Source organism: Papaver somniferum, chromosome 2, assembly GCF_003573695.1.
Source record: "Papaver somniferum cultivar HN1 chromosome 2, ASM357369v1, whole genome shotgun sequence".
In the NCBI taxonomy this organism is placed as follows: domain Eukaryota; kingdom Viridiplantae; phylum Streptophyta; class Magnoliopsida; order Ranunculales; family Papaveraceae; genus Papaver; species Papaver somniferum.
In genome coordinates this window covers 159,089,706-159,107,942 of record NC_039359.1, presented here as the reverse complement: position 1 = coordinate 159,107,942, position 18,237 = coordinate 159,089,706, and the positions used below count along the sequence as shown (strand labels likewise).

Genomic DNA, 18,237 nt, shown 5'->3' with positions numbered 1-18,237 from the left:
AAGATGATGGTATATTCCAGAAAAAATTCTGACCATTTGATTTGATTGTATTCATGCTTGAAAAGAAATGCTCCTGTAAGGAAGGAGTATTTTGCCCATAAACTTGAAGATCTCGTTATTTCCAGGGGTGAGGCTGTATATTCATTGAAGATAAGATGGCAAAAGTCACAGTAAATTTTTTGGAACGCATCATATAACTAGAGACGATGATGAATGACAATACATCTACAAAATGTTAGATAGACAATAAAGTTAAAATGAATAGAATAATTGTAAATATAAATAATTGCAAAAAGAAATTTATTGTATAAAAAAATAAAATCAGAGAAAAACGCGACCAAAGCGACATTTAATTTTTTTTTCCTTATGTCCGGGACTAAAAATATATGTTAGCTAACTACAACTATAAGGGTTAAAGATGGATTGAATGTAGTTTGACATTCGGAGGAAACATCACTTTGATAGTTAGTTTGTAATTGTATTAAAATTTTGATTTGAAAAGAAAATATTGGTTTCGGTTATTGCTCAATGCACCTTAATTATAATTGTACCGGTATGAATTTTGCCGGATAATTGATTTTGTTCTTTGGTAACAGTGATCATTCTCAGTGACACTCTCTTTACATCACTTTAATTGTAATTGTTATTACAGTTGGATCCAGTCATGTCTCTACAGGCTGTCACTAGTGTGAGTTGTGGTCTCTCTATTGGTTCCTTTAGTTTGTCTCAGAAGAGTCATGTCGGTTACATGATATCTACCAATATATCTAAGATAACTGACTTAATTGTATTGGTACAAATCATGTCGGATAATCGATTTTGTTCTTTAGTAACAGTAATCACTCTCAGTGACACTCTCTTTACATCATTCTAACTGTAATTGTGATTATAGTTGTATCCAGTCATGTCTCTGCAGGCTGTCACTAGTGTGAGTTGTGGTCTCTCTATCGGTTCCTTTAGTTTGTCTTAGAAGTCGGTTACATGATATCTATGAATGTATATATTCCTTTATGTTCTCTACTATTGAATGTAACTAAGATAACTGACTTGATCAATTGCAACAGTCTAATAATTCTACGAATGAAAGCATTCTACTATGGTATCAGGTTCATCTTCGATCCCATTTTCCGCTGAATAATCACCATTAATGGAGTTTCTATGATCTTCTTTTATTCTATTCTTAATTTCATCGGATCTCATTTATTTTTGTTTCTCAATTTCTTTCTTACATCAACTGAATCTTAATAGCTTTAGTACACTATGAAGCAAGAATTGCTCGCATTCCTTTGAATCAAATTACCAGTATCATCTCCACAAAAGCTTAAAGATGATAATTTCATAACTTGGAGAAGTGCTTTATTTCCACTGCTGAAGAAGTACAAAGTTCATGGATTCTTGGACGGATCTCTTCAATGTCCTCCTTAATATCTTACACCGGCGAATCATAACGGAGATACAATAAATCCAAGAGACTTTTGTTAGAGGAAGAGCAAAATGAGATCCTAGGAGTGCAAAAATCATAATTGACTCACCGATTAGGACTGATTTTAAAATGTTTACATGAAGTTATAACACACTTATGTTATGGATCTATTCAACAGTATATAAAGTTGTAATTCCTTATGTTGTTGGAGAAGAATCTTCGTTTGATCTTTGGAACAATATAGAATCCAGGTTTGCAATAACTTCTACTACTCATGTCATTCAATTAAGATCTACACTTCAATCTCTAAAACTTGGATCTTTTTCAATGTCTGCATTCTTGAGTGAAATCAAGAAAATTGTTGATCAACCTGTTGCCGCTGGATCAGTTATTTCAGATAAAGAGTTAGTTGTCAATGTTCTTAATGGTGTTGGTCATTTTTATCATGCTTTTAGCATATTAATTCGAGTTCGACATCCTCCTGTCTCGTTTGGTAAATTGCACAATCTGCTAGTAAGTGAGGAAATTGTCATCAATGATAGATCTAAGTCTTTGTTGTCTAAAGCTAACATTAGATCATTTGCTCTTTTTTTTCAAAATCAATTTGGATCTTCATATCCAAGATCTTTTTCATCTCATTCATATCGTGGTAGGGGGAGGAATTCTTATTCTCAGTTTAGAGGACATTTCACTTTACCACCTAGACCAACACCATCCTATCCATTTCAGTTTTATTCAATACCACCACCAAAATCAAATACTACTTCAATTGCTTCTTCCTCCTTTTCTACTGCCACTACTGATCTATTCCCTTTCAAATATGCAACAAAACTGGTCACAATGCACTTGAATGCATGCATAAACCCAACTTTGTATACAAAATGTTAACACTCCTCACAATCTGAGTGCATGCAATGCTCACTACTGCAAATATTTTTGGAGAATTGGTATGCATATTTTGGAGCAAAAAATCATATAACTTTTGACGAATCTGAATTACAACTTACAACCACTTATGATGGTTTTGAAGTTATTCAAGCAACTAATAGTGAAGGTATGCAAATAACTAAAATTGGTTCTTCACTAAAATCTGCTTCTGATACTTCTTTTGCATTGAATAGGATTTTATTGGTTCCTCAAGAATCTAGTAATCTACTATCTGTGCATATATTTTACTAAGGATAACAATTGTTCTGTCACCTTTGACTATGATGTCTTTTGTGTCAAGGATCTCTCATCTGGGAGAGTAACTCTGAAATTCCCTCAATGTAATGGATTGTATCCCTTACAATTTCCGCAACAATAAAAACAATCCAATAAAGCTTCATCACCAGCAAACACAACATTTACTTCATCAAATACAACTTTGTCATCTTCTATATCTCCAGCGATCACTGTTTCCATACGGAATAAAAGATTGGCACATCCTTTCCTACAAAGCAATTGACACCTTTATTTTGTCATGATTGTCATTTGGGCAGGAGTCACAAGCTTCTGTTTTCTGTTTCTTCTTATATTAGGATTAGACCTCTTGAATCACTTCATTTGGATCTTTGGGACCATATGTCTTGTACCATCTAATTCTAGATATAGGTACTATGTCAATGTTATTGATAAATATTCCAAATTTCGTTGGATATTTCCCTTATATGAAAAGTCATATTTCAAGAAAATTGATGGAGGTAAAGAATTTCTCAATAATGAATTAGCTTATTTCTTGTCAGCTGGTGGTATTGTTCATGAAGTATCTTGTCCACATACTCAAAAACATAATGAAGTTGTTGAATCTAAGCACATGCATTTGGTTGATTTGGCATAACCTATTTGGCTTAGTGAATTTTTTTGGCTTGAGGCTTTCTGTTAGAGCACTGCTCGGTCGAAATCGCAAGCGTTGTTTTCTCAAGCTTGTTTGTCAAGTTTAGTTTCCAAAACTATAAGTCTTGGTTTCTAGTCTACTTATAGCTAAGTTTCAGATTAGGATAGTATGTGTAGTTAAGCTTTAGAATTCACGGTGTTCATCGAATGAAGACAAAAAACTACTCAAGGGAACTTGTGGAACTTCATGAAGAAAAGGTATGTGGAGAATTGAACTCTTCTATCACTCAAAAGTCTATCTACTCTATTTCTCATTTGAGACAAAAAGTCATATTGCTATATAGACTTCAATTATATACAACTGGTATTTCAAGCCGAATTTATCTCACTTATCTATTTCTCGAAATATGTGTTGGTAAGCTTTCACTTTAACCAAATTCATCTTTTATTCTTGACGGGAGTCAAAAGATGATCATGTGAAAATACTATTGTAACATCTTACATGATTTGTTTGAGAGAGTCATTTGATGTAGACTCAGGATGTTTCGTATTGATCATTCGATCACTTGAAAATTACTTTGAAGCTAATAGTTTGTGTGAGACATCTATTTTCGTCTTCCAAGAATGATTCGATGATTGAAATGAGGGTTTAGAACATGTAACCATGATTCAATATAAACATAGTGTGTATTCACATTTGTGTAAAGTCCAAAACCGGGAACCATGGTATGCGTACCCGTACACGTACTGGTTGGTTGTTGGAATTCCGGGAACTAAGTATGCGTACCCGTACGCGTACTGGCGGAAGTTCAAGTTCCTTGAATTTCTGCTGGAGTTTGGAAGTGTAAAATGGTACGCGTACCCGTCCGCGTACTGGCGTAACCAAACTCAGTTCAGCTACTTAGGTATGCGTACCTGTTTGCATACTTAAGTAGGTTATGTTCCAAAATCGGTTTGTTCATGAACTAATACATTTATATAATAAGGAATGCAATCTTTTGAAAACCGTGGCTATAATGTTCATGAAATGATTCGAGTGAATCAAAATCGATTTTGCTTCAATGGTGTCTTGTATACTTCTATGAGAATATAAACAATTGAACAACTTTCTAACTAGTTTCATTTGAGTCATTTGAACTAGTTATGATAAAGATGAATAAGGTTGATATGAAAGTTCTCATATGTCTAACCATTGGTTAACTATTGTTGAACTAACTAAGTGTAGACGTTTAGGTACAATTACCTTTATCTAAATGACGTGCATTTCATTTGCGTATAACAAGCAAAGTTCGATCTAAATGTTGATAGATATTAGCTTGAATCTAATCAGGTTTTCATCTAACGGTGAATATTGAATGCTTTGTTACCAAGGTAACATTGATTGCAAACCCTGATTTGAAGACTATATAAAGGAGAACTCTAGCAATTGGTAAACCTAATCTCCACACCTCATGTGTGATACTAGTTGTGACTAGAGTCGATTCTCCTTTAACATTAGGTTTTCACGAAACCATGTAGGTTAACGACTTGAAGACTTCATTGGGATTGTGAATCCAGACCCAACTATTTTCTATGTAGTTGCGTATTCTGATCTTGTTGTTTTCTATCGTGATTGAGTACTATCTTCTTTAAGATTTTCTCGAGATTTATTCTTCGATAGGCAAGATTGAAAAGTAGTCACAAAGATCTTCGACTCGTCGTTTGTGATTCCACAATATCTTCTTCGTTAATCGATTAAGATTATTGTGAGGTGATTGATAATACTAGGCTTTTCTTCGGGAATATAAGTATGATTTATCAATTAGTTTCTGTTCACCTTGATTTATCAAAAGAAGGAACAAAACTCATAGGTGTATCTATGGGAGACAGATTTATCTATACAATAGACTTTTCCGTGTGAGACAGATTTGTTTATCAAGTATTCAACTTTGGGTCGTATCAACTCTTAGTTGTGGGTGTGATCAGCTAAGGGAATCAAGTGCGCAGAATCCGGCATGGTTTAAGAGGCGTAAGGAACACAACTGTACCTTGATCAGTGTGAGATTGATTAGGGCTCAACTACATTCCAGTTCGAAGTTAGCTTGGTAGTAGGCTAGTGTCTGTAGCGGCTTAATACAATGTGGTGTTCAAATCTGGACTAGGTCTCGGGGTTTTTCTTCCTTTGCGGTTTCCTCGTTAACAAAATTTCTGGTGTCTGTGTTATTTTTTTTCCGCATTTTATTTTGTTATTATTGATGGGGGTTTTTAGCTTAGGGTTAAAATCGTAAAACTGTACATCTGACATAACGTCACTATGACCACTAGCACATTTATTGAATCAATCAGCATGCCTACGTAAGGATTACAGGGTACTTTTTTTTTACATGGGTCATGTTCCACGGCAGAACCCTTAACATTGACTGACATCATCTATGCCAAACCCTAATTCTCATGCTACCGCTCCAAGGCATGCCAACCATGCCAGCCACACCACTGTGCCAATGGCTAACCATGCCATCCACATGTCCGCGCCAAGGGATGCCAACCATGCCAGCTGCACCACCGTGCCAATGGCAAACCATGCCAACCACGTCTCCGCGCCAAGGCATGCCAACCATGCCAGCCGCACTACCGTGCCAATGAAAAACCATGCCAGCCACGTCTCCGCGCCAAGGCATGCCAACCTGCCAGCCGCACCATCGTGCCAATGGCAAACCACGCCATCCACGTCTCCGCGCCCAGGCATGCCAACCATGCCAGCCGCACCACTGTGCCAATGGCATGCCATGCCAGCCACGTCTCCGCGCCAAGGCATGCCGACCATGCCAACCGCACCACTATGCCAATGGCATGCCATGCAAGCCACGTCTCCGCGCCAAGGCATGCCGACCATGCCAGCCGCACCACATGTGCCAATGGCATGCCAACCACCTTGCCATGCCATTCCATGTCGGCCTTTCTTTTATGGCTGCCAAAACAAAGGGTTGCAACAATCAATAGCCACCCTTTCCATCTCAGATGCAAATCTTAGCCGTCCAAGGTCGCCAACCAACGCATGGTAACCTTTGACCCAAAGCCAAAACCCTAGTTTTGGCCACGCCTAAACTGCGCCAAGGCATGTCGGCCATGCCACATGTGCCAATGGCTTGCCAGCCACCTTGCCGCGCCTAAACCCTACCATGCCGACCTTCCCTTTACGACTACCAAAACGAAGGCTTGCGACAATCAACGACCATCCTTCTATATGAGACGCCAATCTTAGCCGTCAAAGGTCGCCAACCAACGCATGGTAACCTTTGGCCCAACTCCAAAATCCTAAGTTTTGGCCACGCCTAAACCGCGCCAAGGCATGCCGGCCATGCCACATGTGCCAATGGCATGCCAACCACCTTGCCGCGCCTAAACCCTACCATGCCGGCCTTTCCTTTGCGGCTACCAAAAAGAAGGCTTGCGACAATCAACGAACATCCTTCTATCTGAGACGCCAATCTTAGCCGTCCAAGGTCGCCAAACAACGCATGGTAACCTTCGTCCCAACTCCAAAACCCTAGTTTTGGCCACACCTAAACCGTTCCAAGACATGCCGACCATGCCACATGTGCCAATGGCATGCCGTGCCAGCCACCTTGCCACGCTTAAACCATGCCATGTCGGCCTTCCCTTTACGGCTGCCAAAACGAAGGGTTGCAACAATCAACGACCACCCTTCCATCTTACATGAAAATCCTAGTCATCCAAGGTCGCCAACCAACGCATAGTAACCTTTGGCCACACCTAAACCGCGCCAAGGAATGCCGTCCATGCCACATGTGCCAATGTCGTGCCATCCACCTTGTCGCGCCTTTACAACTGCCAAAACGAAGGCCTGCAACAATCGACGACCACCTTTCCATCTAAGATGCAGATCTTAGCCGTCCAAGGTTACCAGCTAACGCATGGAAACCTTTGGCCCTACGACAGGCTCTAGTTTTGGTCGCCCCCAAACAATACCAAACGAAGGGTTGCAATAATCAACGGCTACCCTTCCTCTAAGGATGCAAAATATCGACCGTCAAAGGTCACCACCAAGCCGGCAAGTATCCCAAGCTCAACTTTCCAAACAACAAAAACATGCTACATGTTTTTCAGGAAAACACTCGAGACATCAACACATGTCACAAACTGGGGGATGTTCATTGGGTATTGGTTTGGCGGTTTACAGCGTGCGACGTACACTACGCCAGTTACAAGACAGTGTCATCGGGATGAGGTGGTTAGTAAATACAGGGAGCAATGGTGAAACGCTTTCTTTTATGGAACTTCAATTCCATGCGTTACCGGTTACCACCTCCTCCCATTTACTCATCCGTTTTCAATTTCTTACGAGACCAGGGTACGTTTCACTTCGACTTGTATAAATAGGTCTTACCTATTTCCATCGAAAAACAAGTTCAGGTCAGGAGCATACAACACTCAGAAACATTTGCTAGCTTTCCCATCTATTAGCTTCCCACTTTCTGATACAAGCCGTAAAACAACTACTCTTCCAGAATCAACTATTATGGTCTGGAACGGCCATTTCTTGGTTTAGGTCGGATTTGTACATATTGATCTCTCGAATCTAAAGTACTCCCTTGCAATACATTGTTTAGGGTTTAAATTCGTTTTCTCACTCACACACCCGAAATTACCAAAATTAGTAGAAACCGTTTTCACCCTCAAACAATTGGCCACCACAGTGGGAGATCAATCTCTCGGTTGCAATATAAATTTTCAATTGCCGATATCACCTTTCACTTCCAATTCCAACATGGTGGAACTCAGATCTGGATCAGCTGCAAGCTCCGAGAACACCAAAGAATAATATGTCCCTGGTGTTAACGCTACTTCCAGCGGCATCACTACACCACCTGCTGACCCCAACAGCACCGAAAGAACTCCTTCAGGTGTAATACCACTACTCACCAGAGCCAGAGCCGCTGTCGCCTCTAATATTCTTGCGCAACTTGCTAATCCTGGCAGCACCGAAAGCGCTCCTTCAGGCGTTACGCCGCCAGTCACCAGGGCCATAGCTGCCGCTACCGCTCCTAATGTTTCGTCAAGCATGGCGCCTCCAACCGCCACTAAGACTCCAATTCACTCGTCCAGAAGGGGCCATAAATCACGTTTTTAAATGACAGATTAATTGCGTGATTGAGATATCACAAACAAATAATATCATATAATATGAAAATAGTGGGACCCATCATTTAACACGAAAAAACTGTTATTTTCAAATGTGATAAATTTTTAAGTGCGTGATTTTTCATGTAACATTATATCACAGATTAAGTCTGTCAGTTATCATAAGTTTTAATATGCCCCCAATAATATTCTCTTACGCACCACAAAAATAGCTAACCAATGGATCGGCATAGACACCAGCTTATTTGTCGTAAGTCCATAGAGTCGTTTCGTTTCCATACTAGCAAAAGACTTAACACCCCATAACCAAAAGATAAGTTCTGAGTTCATCTCTTCACCCCGCCGTCTGTTTCTTTCCCTCCGGAAACCTAACTACCCAAGCTCTAACTTAGAAGAAGAAGAAGAAGAAGACGGTATCAAGTAAGTATCAAATTCTTGTCATCTTTGTTTCTGGGTTTTGCTCTGGTCCTTAAAAAATTTATTTTGGTGACCAAAATTGTACATCTTTTGATTTAATAACTTGGTTAAGGTAGAAATTGGGAAGGAATGATTTTGATTAGTTTGATTGAATGAAATTGGTTTCTGAATTCAAACCCTTCTCTATGTTATTTTGCTAGACAAACCTAAGAGGAGATCGGAGAAGAAGAAGATATCAAATTAAAGTAAGTTTCAAATCCCTTTTCATCTTTGATTCTTTTTTTTTTGCTTAAATTTCTGTCTGGTTAACCAAAAATTGGATTTTCAAATGTATTCTAGGATCTATAATTGCAAAGATTTTGGTTTGATAAATTGGTTCTGCACCTGGTCTGTTGATTTGATGAGAGTATGACATATGGATTTCCTTCATTGTGATTTACATGGTTAATAAATTCTAGATGAGAGCTGATAAGTATTTCCTGGGGTGTTCTTCTCAAAAGAGCAGTTTTTGAGTAAGAACACGATCTTCACAATGATCTTAGTTGTATATGAAATATAGTCAAGTACATTGAAAAGAAACTTAAGTCAAAGTTGACCGTTTAAAGAGGATTCATATTGTCTTATCACATTCATGTTAATCAACAGTAGCATATGATGTCCATGTGATAGTACTCAATTTAAGTAGTGAATGGAAATCGTAGATATATGTAAGTTCAATTCATGGACCAACTTAGAGTAACTCTGTATATTAAAATTTTGTATTGCCTCGTATGCAAGCACTGCACTGGATAATTTCCAGGTTCTTAAAGTTGAGCTGGAATGAGGTTCAAAATTGAATCATTATTTTTATTAATCTCATCTGGATTCTTCCTTCTTCCAGCTAATCATCTTGATACTAGGTACACTTATTATATCTTAATTTTTTAACTTGTTGACATCTTTAACTACTTCAATTTTTTTGAGAACAAGGCTTAGATGAATTATGACTGGTTCATAATATTGAGGTTACTTTTGAAACTCCCTTGGCACCTCTTCTAACTTTCCACAGTTAAAAATGTGGTGAAGGAACCATCATGCAGCTTTGTATGCATTATACACCATCTGTCTTAGATCGTCTTTACTTACGAGTCGAGTAGGATCTCCCATTGTGATTATTGAGCTTGTAAACCTTTGGACTATCATTAGATTTGGCATCACCGTATTCCTTTTCCTTTTTCTTTTCCCTTTCCCATTGTCATTCGTTTTTCTTGCCAAAAACAACACACACGGTAGGTACTTTGATGAGGGCTCTTTAGTGTAAATGTGTGTTGCAACTGGTTTCTCACATATGTCACCAGCTTTACATCATTGTTGTTCATAATTTGGTTTAATCAATGTGTATACTTTTATGTGTTTCTGAAAATTCCCTTTTCTTCATATAATTTAATGATTATTTGATTAATTCATATATGTAGTGGATTAAGTTCATTCTTTTCTTATTGCCGTGAGGTTCTGTAAATATGATTTTTACTCGTGAAAAATTGAAACAAAGCATTTCCCATTACAATATAGGTTATGGATTATAGTTGCAAAAACGTTCAATTTCTATCTGTTATTATTTAAATCCGTGTAGTTATGTCCAGTAATTCACTATTCGCTGCTCATTTAGTTTTATCACATCTATTTTTAACATGTGTTGCGTTGTAAGGGAAGCTGGTTGTGAAGCTTAGCTCATACTGTTGCTTGTCTGGCTCCTGTGATACACAATTTTTGTGGTATATGTAGTTGCCTTTTGTAAGATGCTCTTGATAGTAAGTTCGCTGCATCTTGTTTGGAAGACAGTTGTTGTCCTAAGTTTGTACGCTTGTACTCTGTATCCTTGCGTTCTAAGTCAGAATCCTTGCATTACGTTGAGTCAAACATCACTGGTCCTTGAGTTTGTTTGTGACCCTTGCTCTGATTGAGCCTGGTTTTATGCTTCCGTCTATGTGTGATTTACCCGTTTTATGTTGAAATTTCACATCGTTCTTTCCGTAACAACTTCCCATTCAAAAGTTTAGGGTTGTGGCACTTGACTCAGTGGATCTGCTCCAAGCTATGTTTTGTTCGTTCCTTTTTTTTATATGTATAAAAGTATCACATCAGCAACAACTTCAGCTGTCTTCCCGGCTAACTGGTTTCTATGAGTATAAAATTTGTCCACAACCACCATAAACTTGTACATAAACTCCAGTTATCTTCCCTGTTCTGTCTTGCATTGGAACTTCTCATTAGACCCTTGGATAGAACTGATGTCAATGAGATCTGGAGCAGCACCAAATTCAGACCACTAGTGATCCTGTTGAAATTATCCATGTTTTTCTTCAGCTATCTATATTGTAATTGTCCGAAAGAATCAATAAAGTTTTTTGTTGAATGTGCATTTTGTTAATGGCTCGTCTTAATCAATAAAAGCTGTGATATATACAGCAGTGACTTGTCTCGTTTATTTGGAGTCGAATAAGTATGCAGGAAAAATCAAAGTAAGAGGTTTCTTAGCAGGAATGAATACTTCTTAACATTATCTGATTGCAAATTTTAGGGATCCATATGAAGTTTTGCATATTTTCATCTACTGTTTTGATACTGCTTATGTTAATGTTTTGGTTAATAGTATCAATTTACAGAAAGTGGTAGTTAATGGGAAAATTGTTGTGGATTGTGAATTCGTCTCATATATATGTGGAATTAGTAACTGCATTTGAAAGCCATGGTGTTCTCAAGCTTTTTTTAATTCAAATGTTGTTTCATTTTATTAAAGTGTTGTACTAATTATTAATTATGATGTTACAGGAAAATTAGGAGAACCAGAAGTTCAACACCAGTAAGCGTCCCAACAATGCCTCGCGATAAAATTTATCAGTATGGGATTTTGAGTGAAATTTTTCATTATGATAAAGAAATTTTCCTAATGTACTTCTTGATCTTTTACTTTGGGTCTCAATTTAAATTAAGATATTAAGATATTAAATTATTATAAAAATATTAAGTTGCAATTAATTTGAGTTCAATCCTTTTTATTTCTTATATTTATTATAATTGAGTAAGAGATTTTTTATTACAATTACACAATTCTGATGTAAATCGCAAATCGCTACAGTTTGAAAGGATAGAAGCTTCGATTTCTTCAGTTTTACTCAAACTCGTTCAAGCTTAATCGAACTTTAATAAAAAATTGTTCATATTGTTTTTGATTTATTACAATTGAAGTGTCGAGTTTTAATTATGTAATCAAATTTTGACGTAAATCACCTCAATTTTAAAAGATGAAGTTACAATTTCTTCAATTTCATGCGAACAAGTTCCAATTAACTCCCTCAAGTTTTCAACCGATGTGTCGAGTCTTTATTATGTAACTCACTTTTGATGCAAATCGTCTCAACTCGTAAGGATGAAATTCCAGATTCTTCAGTTTTGCTCGAACTCGTTCCAACTCGACCAAATTTTCAGCTGAAATGTCAAGTCTTGATTATGTAATTAAATTTTAATGCAAATCTTCTTAATTCGAAAGGATGAAGTTCTAGTTTTTTCAGTTTTGCTCGAACTCGTTCCAACTCGATCAAATATTCAATTGAAGTGTTGAGTCTTGATTATGCAACTAAATTTTGACGCAAACCATCTTAATTTGAAAGAATGAAGTTCTAGTTTCTTCAGTTTCATTCCAACTCGATCAAATTTTCGATCGAAGTATCGAGTCTTGATTATGCAACTAAGTTTTGATGCAAATCGTCTCAATTCGAAAGGATGAAGTTCCAGTTGTTTCAGTTTTGCTCGAACTCATTCCAAATCGATCAAATTTTCAATCGAAGTGTCGAGTTGTTTATGCAACTAAGTTTTGATATCGTCTCAATTCGGAAGGATGAAGTTTTAGCTTTTCAGTTTTACTCGAACTCGTTCAAATTTTCAATCGAACTATTGAGTCTTGATTATGCCAATCGCCTCAATCTGAAAGGATGAAGTTCCAGTTTTTTATTTTTTCTCGAACTCATTCCAGCTCGATCAAATTTTCAATCGAAGTGTCGAGTCTTGATTATGCAACTAAGTTTTGATGCAAATCGTCTCAATTCGAAAGGATGAAGTTTTAGTTTTTCCAGTTTTGCTCGAACTCTTTCGAACTCGATAAAATTTTCGATCGAACTATCAAGTCTTGATTATGCCACTAAATTTTGACGACAATCGCCTCAATTCGAAAGGATCAAGTTTTAGTTTCTCCAGTTTTGCTCGAACTCATTCCAACTCCATCAATTTTCAATCGGAGTGTCGAGTCTTAATTATGCCACTAAATTTTGGAGACAATCGCCTCAATTCGAAAAGATGAAGTTCTAGTTTCTTCAGTTTTCTCGAACTCGTTCCAACAGGATCAAATTTTCAATCGAAGTGTTGAGTCTTGATTATGTCACTAAATTATGACGACAATCGTTTCAATTCGAAAGCATGAAGTTCCAGTTTCTTCAGTTTTAACGACAATGGTCTCAATTCGAAAGGACGAAGTCCTAGTTTCTTCAGTTTTGCTCGAATTCGTTCCAACTCGGTCAAATTTTCAAATGAAGTATCGAGTCTTGATTATGCAACTAAATTTTGACGATAATGCCTGAATTCGAAAGGATGGAGTTCCGATTTCTTCATAATTATGCACGAAACTTGGCAATTACCCTTTTTTTTTGCTAAGTAACTCGACAATTACCTCAATGGCCAGGTAACTGAATATTAACCTGATTACGAGCGAGACCAGGAATTACAGCGATGACGCAAGACCAGGAATTATAGCGATGACTAGAAAATATTATGTAACTCTAATTCTTAATTTTAATTAAATGTGTGGCAATATAATTTTATTATACTCACAAACTAATTAACAAATAAAACCTTTATATTTTTTTTATTGGTGTCGGTCAACCCAAGCTAGCTAACTATTGATTTGTGGCTTGTACGCCTACCAAAAAAAAAGAAAAAAAAAAGACGCGTGTCTTCGATGTCAACGATGTAGAAAGGAGTTTTCTCCCTAGCGATTCTTCATCACTTCCTATCTCTATTTTAAGTAAAAAGATATTCTCTTCAATATGATATTCTGGCAGAAAATTAGGGTCATTCAGAGAAGATTTGGTATGCAATTTTGGAAATATTTCAGCATCGGCGTAGGATCAAAATCTGACGCAAACAAGAATATCTCGGCAAGGAATGGAAGAAGAACATCTAGCGGTAGCAATCTCGTTCAATATTTTTTTCTATTTGAACCCTAAGAATTTCATCTTGGGCGGAATGAAATCAAAAGAAATTCCTTTTGGGCGGGATTATTCCCGCTTGATGCTTTGGAACAACTATAAGTTCAACCCTAAAATCAATTCAGAGATGCGAAGAGATATATCTTTTTTGGGGGGGATTATTAGTTCAGAGATCAAAAACATCCAAGGTATATCTTTTTTATTCTTATTTATAGCTAATAACTTATGATTTTTGATTGGAAAGATGCACGAGTTCATACTCTTTGATTGAATCTGAACTTGGGTTACATAGATTGTTGTAGTGTTGTAATAATACAATCTAATGATGGTTTGTTGCTAAATAACTTATGTCTTTTGATTGAAAAGATGCAAATCTGACTATTTTTGGATGAATCTGAACTTACGTCACATAGGATCAGTGACTATTTTTGAATTTTGATTGTAAAACTGATTATTCTCATCTGGTTTTCTTTGTGATTTGATTATGGTAATTCCAAGTTAGGTTTAGCGAATAATAATCACCAAATGCATATCTACTATTTTTTAGGCTACTTCTGTTGAACACTCTAGCTTGGTGTCGTCCAAATCCCCAGCATTGTTTCATCTGAGCCTCTCTGCCTTTCCTTATATTTTTTGTGCCATGATGCATAGCCATAGAGCTTGTAGACCACAAATATTAGTGGTGTGTTAGGCCTGTATACAAGGGCGGGAGCACAGGTTGACTAAACCTGGCTGTAGCCCCCCCTTGTTCTTCAAAACCCTCAACTTAATGAACTACCAATAGCCCGAGTAAAAATTATCACTTTAGTCCACCAAGTCCAGCCTTTTAGTTCACCAAGCCAAGCAATTTGGTTCACCAGATCAACGTCTTCTTATTAGACAAGTAAGAACAAGAAGAAGAAAAAGCAGAAGAGTGAAAAAAGAAGAGGGTGGGTTAGGTGGTTAGCTGAGATTGAATGCTTGTAACAAGATCAATGATCTTTCAGTACTAGGTATTTTTTTTTCTACTACACTTCATATTATCACCATGTTAGGAGAGCCCGAGAACATATTAAGATTAGTCTACAATAGCTTGTCAGCCTATGCGACCAAAAATACAATGGCATTTGTACGTAGATACACCCATAATAAACTTATGTGTTTTTGTTTGTTTATTGACAGACTACACAACACAAACTTCTAGCAATATGTAGCTTGAAATTCGATAACAGCAGTTGCCTATTTGAAATGGAGGAGTTGTTATTATTTGGCATGACAGGAGAAAGACTGATTTGATTTTAAAGCACGAGTACCCAACTTTTTGTCTAGAAACAAATGGGATACAGTGAATGATGTTATCTCCCTGGATGGCAACTAGTCTGAATAGTGAGGAAGTTGCGGATTTTTTACAACAACTTGGTATGTGTCCTTCCCTTGGTACATGTTTCATAGTGTCTTCATATTAGACTTCTTTAAGTAATATCGAATTTAATTTTAAATAATGCTGTTCACATTTGTAGGATGACTCCGCTTCTTCTCAATGCATCGATAGTTTGCATAGTTCTAGAGATGTTCCCCCAAAAGTTGAATTGTTGGGCAGAGTTTAAGAATTCTGTGCGACTCTAACAATGCTGCAGGCTAAAGGAATTAATGTTCCCTATAATTGAGGTAAGTTTTTTTCATTGGAGGTGGATTCTATGTGCGGATCCTATGTATTGAGCACATTTTATACATTGTTATTTTGATGAAGTAATATATGGTCCTACGTCGCTGGTGTTTCCCTTTCATACTGACTTGGGTACGACATTTTTTTTAGCCCCCCTATATCGAAATTCTGGTTCCGCCACTGCCTGTATAAGTTTATTCCATTATTATCTACTGATCTCTGCTACTTTGGTTGAACTAATGAGTCTATAGACTACTGATAAACTTCCATCATTATCTACTGATCTCGACTACTTTGGTTGAACTAATGAGTCTATAGACTACTGATAAACATTGATTGATATATCTGGAATATGTAGAATGGATAATGGTAGTGGGAATTTATCATGCTTAATGCTTCCTAATTTTATTGAGTCAACCATGTGATCCATTAAAGTTCAAGACGCATACGCAACCATTTATTTTGTTCTTTTGTTAATAAGCTTTTGTTACCCGTCCAGGAGGTCCTTGATATTTTAATCTGTCATGGTATCTTAAAATTTGTATTGTTACATATACAGGGTATTGGGATCCCAGCGGCACCTTCGTCCTTTGGTCTTTGTTGTTTGAGGAACTTCAGGAAAAAGGATGTTGCACTTGCAAGTTACTGATGGATGGCCACTACGGCTGCATGATTGAGGAAATCTTTGATCCAAGTGCGATGTTGTGCGATAGAGATGATGATGTTGTACTTGGTGAGTTTATCAAGTCGCCCAAGACCTATATGACTACTGTAGGAGAGCGATCAAGTTAGAGTTGCAATGACAGCAGATTGATTACTTTTTTAATTTTCATGATGTAACTTGGAATTGGAGTTGTTAGGATATGTCTTCTGATTTATGTTCGAATATTTTGTTTTCTTTTAGAAAATAATTATAAATTTAATTAATAAAGTCAATTTTTTTAAGTCTATTTTCTTTTCTAATTTGGGTGAATTTTATACGTCATACTTAATAACGTTCCTTGTTTCTTATTTATAAAGAGTCACACCAAATAAATAACGGTTCTAATAACAGATGAAAACTGTGATAAACCATGTTTTATAACAGACTTCATTCGTCATTTATAGTCCCTTCTGGACTAGTGATTACCCCACCAACGGAACGAGAAACCGGAGGAACCAGAGGAAGCCGACCCTATATCACCATCGCTTATTTGATGGAACGACAGGAGATTCTCGCTAGAGCCCAGACGGACATGGTATCGACGCAGAAAGAAGCACTCGTCTTTATCAAAGCCCTAACAGAGCGGCTACCACAGGAGTCACACCCTCCAGAGCCGATAAGAAACGCCTCCAACTCCCCCGGTGCCTGCACCTCGGCAGAACGCATATCCGCGGACGAAGAGATTCGTGCCAGAACCCCATTTGAAATAAATCAACCATCCAATTTTGTCACACGAGAGGATCTGGAGCAACTTCTTCGGAATCGAATCAAGAGTGATGAAATAGACATGCATCAGCATCAACCCCCTTACCCCCTGAAATACAAAGAATTCCTCTTCCAAGAGGATACTCCTCTCCTGAATTCACCCTGTACGACGGCACCGGAAATGTACGTGAGCATATCTCTTGATTCCTGGAGCTCCTAGGAGAACACGAATACAATCACGTTCTTCGTCTGAGGGAGTTTTCAAAATTGCTTACCGGAAGAGCATACACGTGGTACAACAACATCGCGCCAAACAGCATCCCCAACTGGGGTGACATGATAACCCCATTTTACAAGAAGTACTTATTTGTTTCTGAACAACTTACCTTCTCCGACCTAGGAAGGATGTACCAACGGGACAACAAACATCCAAATGATTTTATCAAGAGATTCAGGGTTCAAGCACTAGACTGTCATGACCCAAACGTGACCGAGCAACAATTGGTGAATTCATGCATCAACGTTATGGCTCCAATTTACCGCGCCTTGCTAGAAAACCTGCGTTTCCAGACATTCTCTAAACTCCATGAAGCTGCCAATCGATCAGCAACGACTTCCGTGAGGAATTGTGGAGTCTCTGGGGACTCCGTGCACGAGACTGTATATTCCATGATGCAACATATATGCAAAATTCTCTACCTTTACAAGGTACAGAGTCAAGATATCTTCACGGCTCTCAATCGTGTCGTGTCGGGCAAACGTCTTTTTCCTACTACGGAAGCCGCGCCAAGAGCCCAAGCTCTCTCAAGAAGCGGAACTGAAAAGGACGACTGGATACTGCTGACCACGTCCTATTTAAGAGGTATTGAATTCGGCAACACACTAATCGACACATCCTCTAACGTCAACATTGTTACCTTCAAGACTCTGAAAGCTGCGGTATTTTTGAAACAAGAGGCTACCCATTCCCCATCCGTGATTAAGAACCCGGAGGGGGAAGCCTTGAGAGCGTACGGCTACGTTAAACTCGAGATCAGGATAGGAGACGTTATAACACATAACAAGTTCCACATTGTCAAAGAACTAAGTTACGACATGATCTTGGGGCGCTCGTGGGTATCAAACAACAAAGAGAAACTGGGAACAT

The 18,237-nt window shown here is 37.7% G+C and overlaps 1 long non-coding RNA gene across 1 annotated transcript; it reads left to right on the top strand.

The window, feature by feature from the left end:
• Nucleotides 1-13,805: 13,805 nt before the first annotated feature.
• On the top strand, nt 13,806-16,607 carry LOC113354189. The gene is made up of 4 exons (XR_003361717.1): nt 13,806-14,225; nt 15,199-15,435; nt 15,537-15,684; nt 16,242-16,607. It is a non-coding gene; the product is annotated as an uncharacterized LOC113354189 (long non-coding RNA).
• The last annotated feature ends 1,630 nt before the right edge of the window (nt 16,608-18,237 follow it).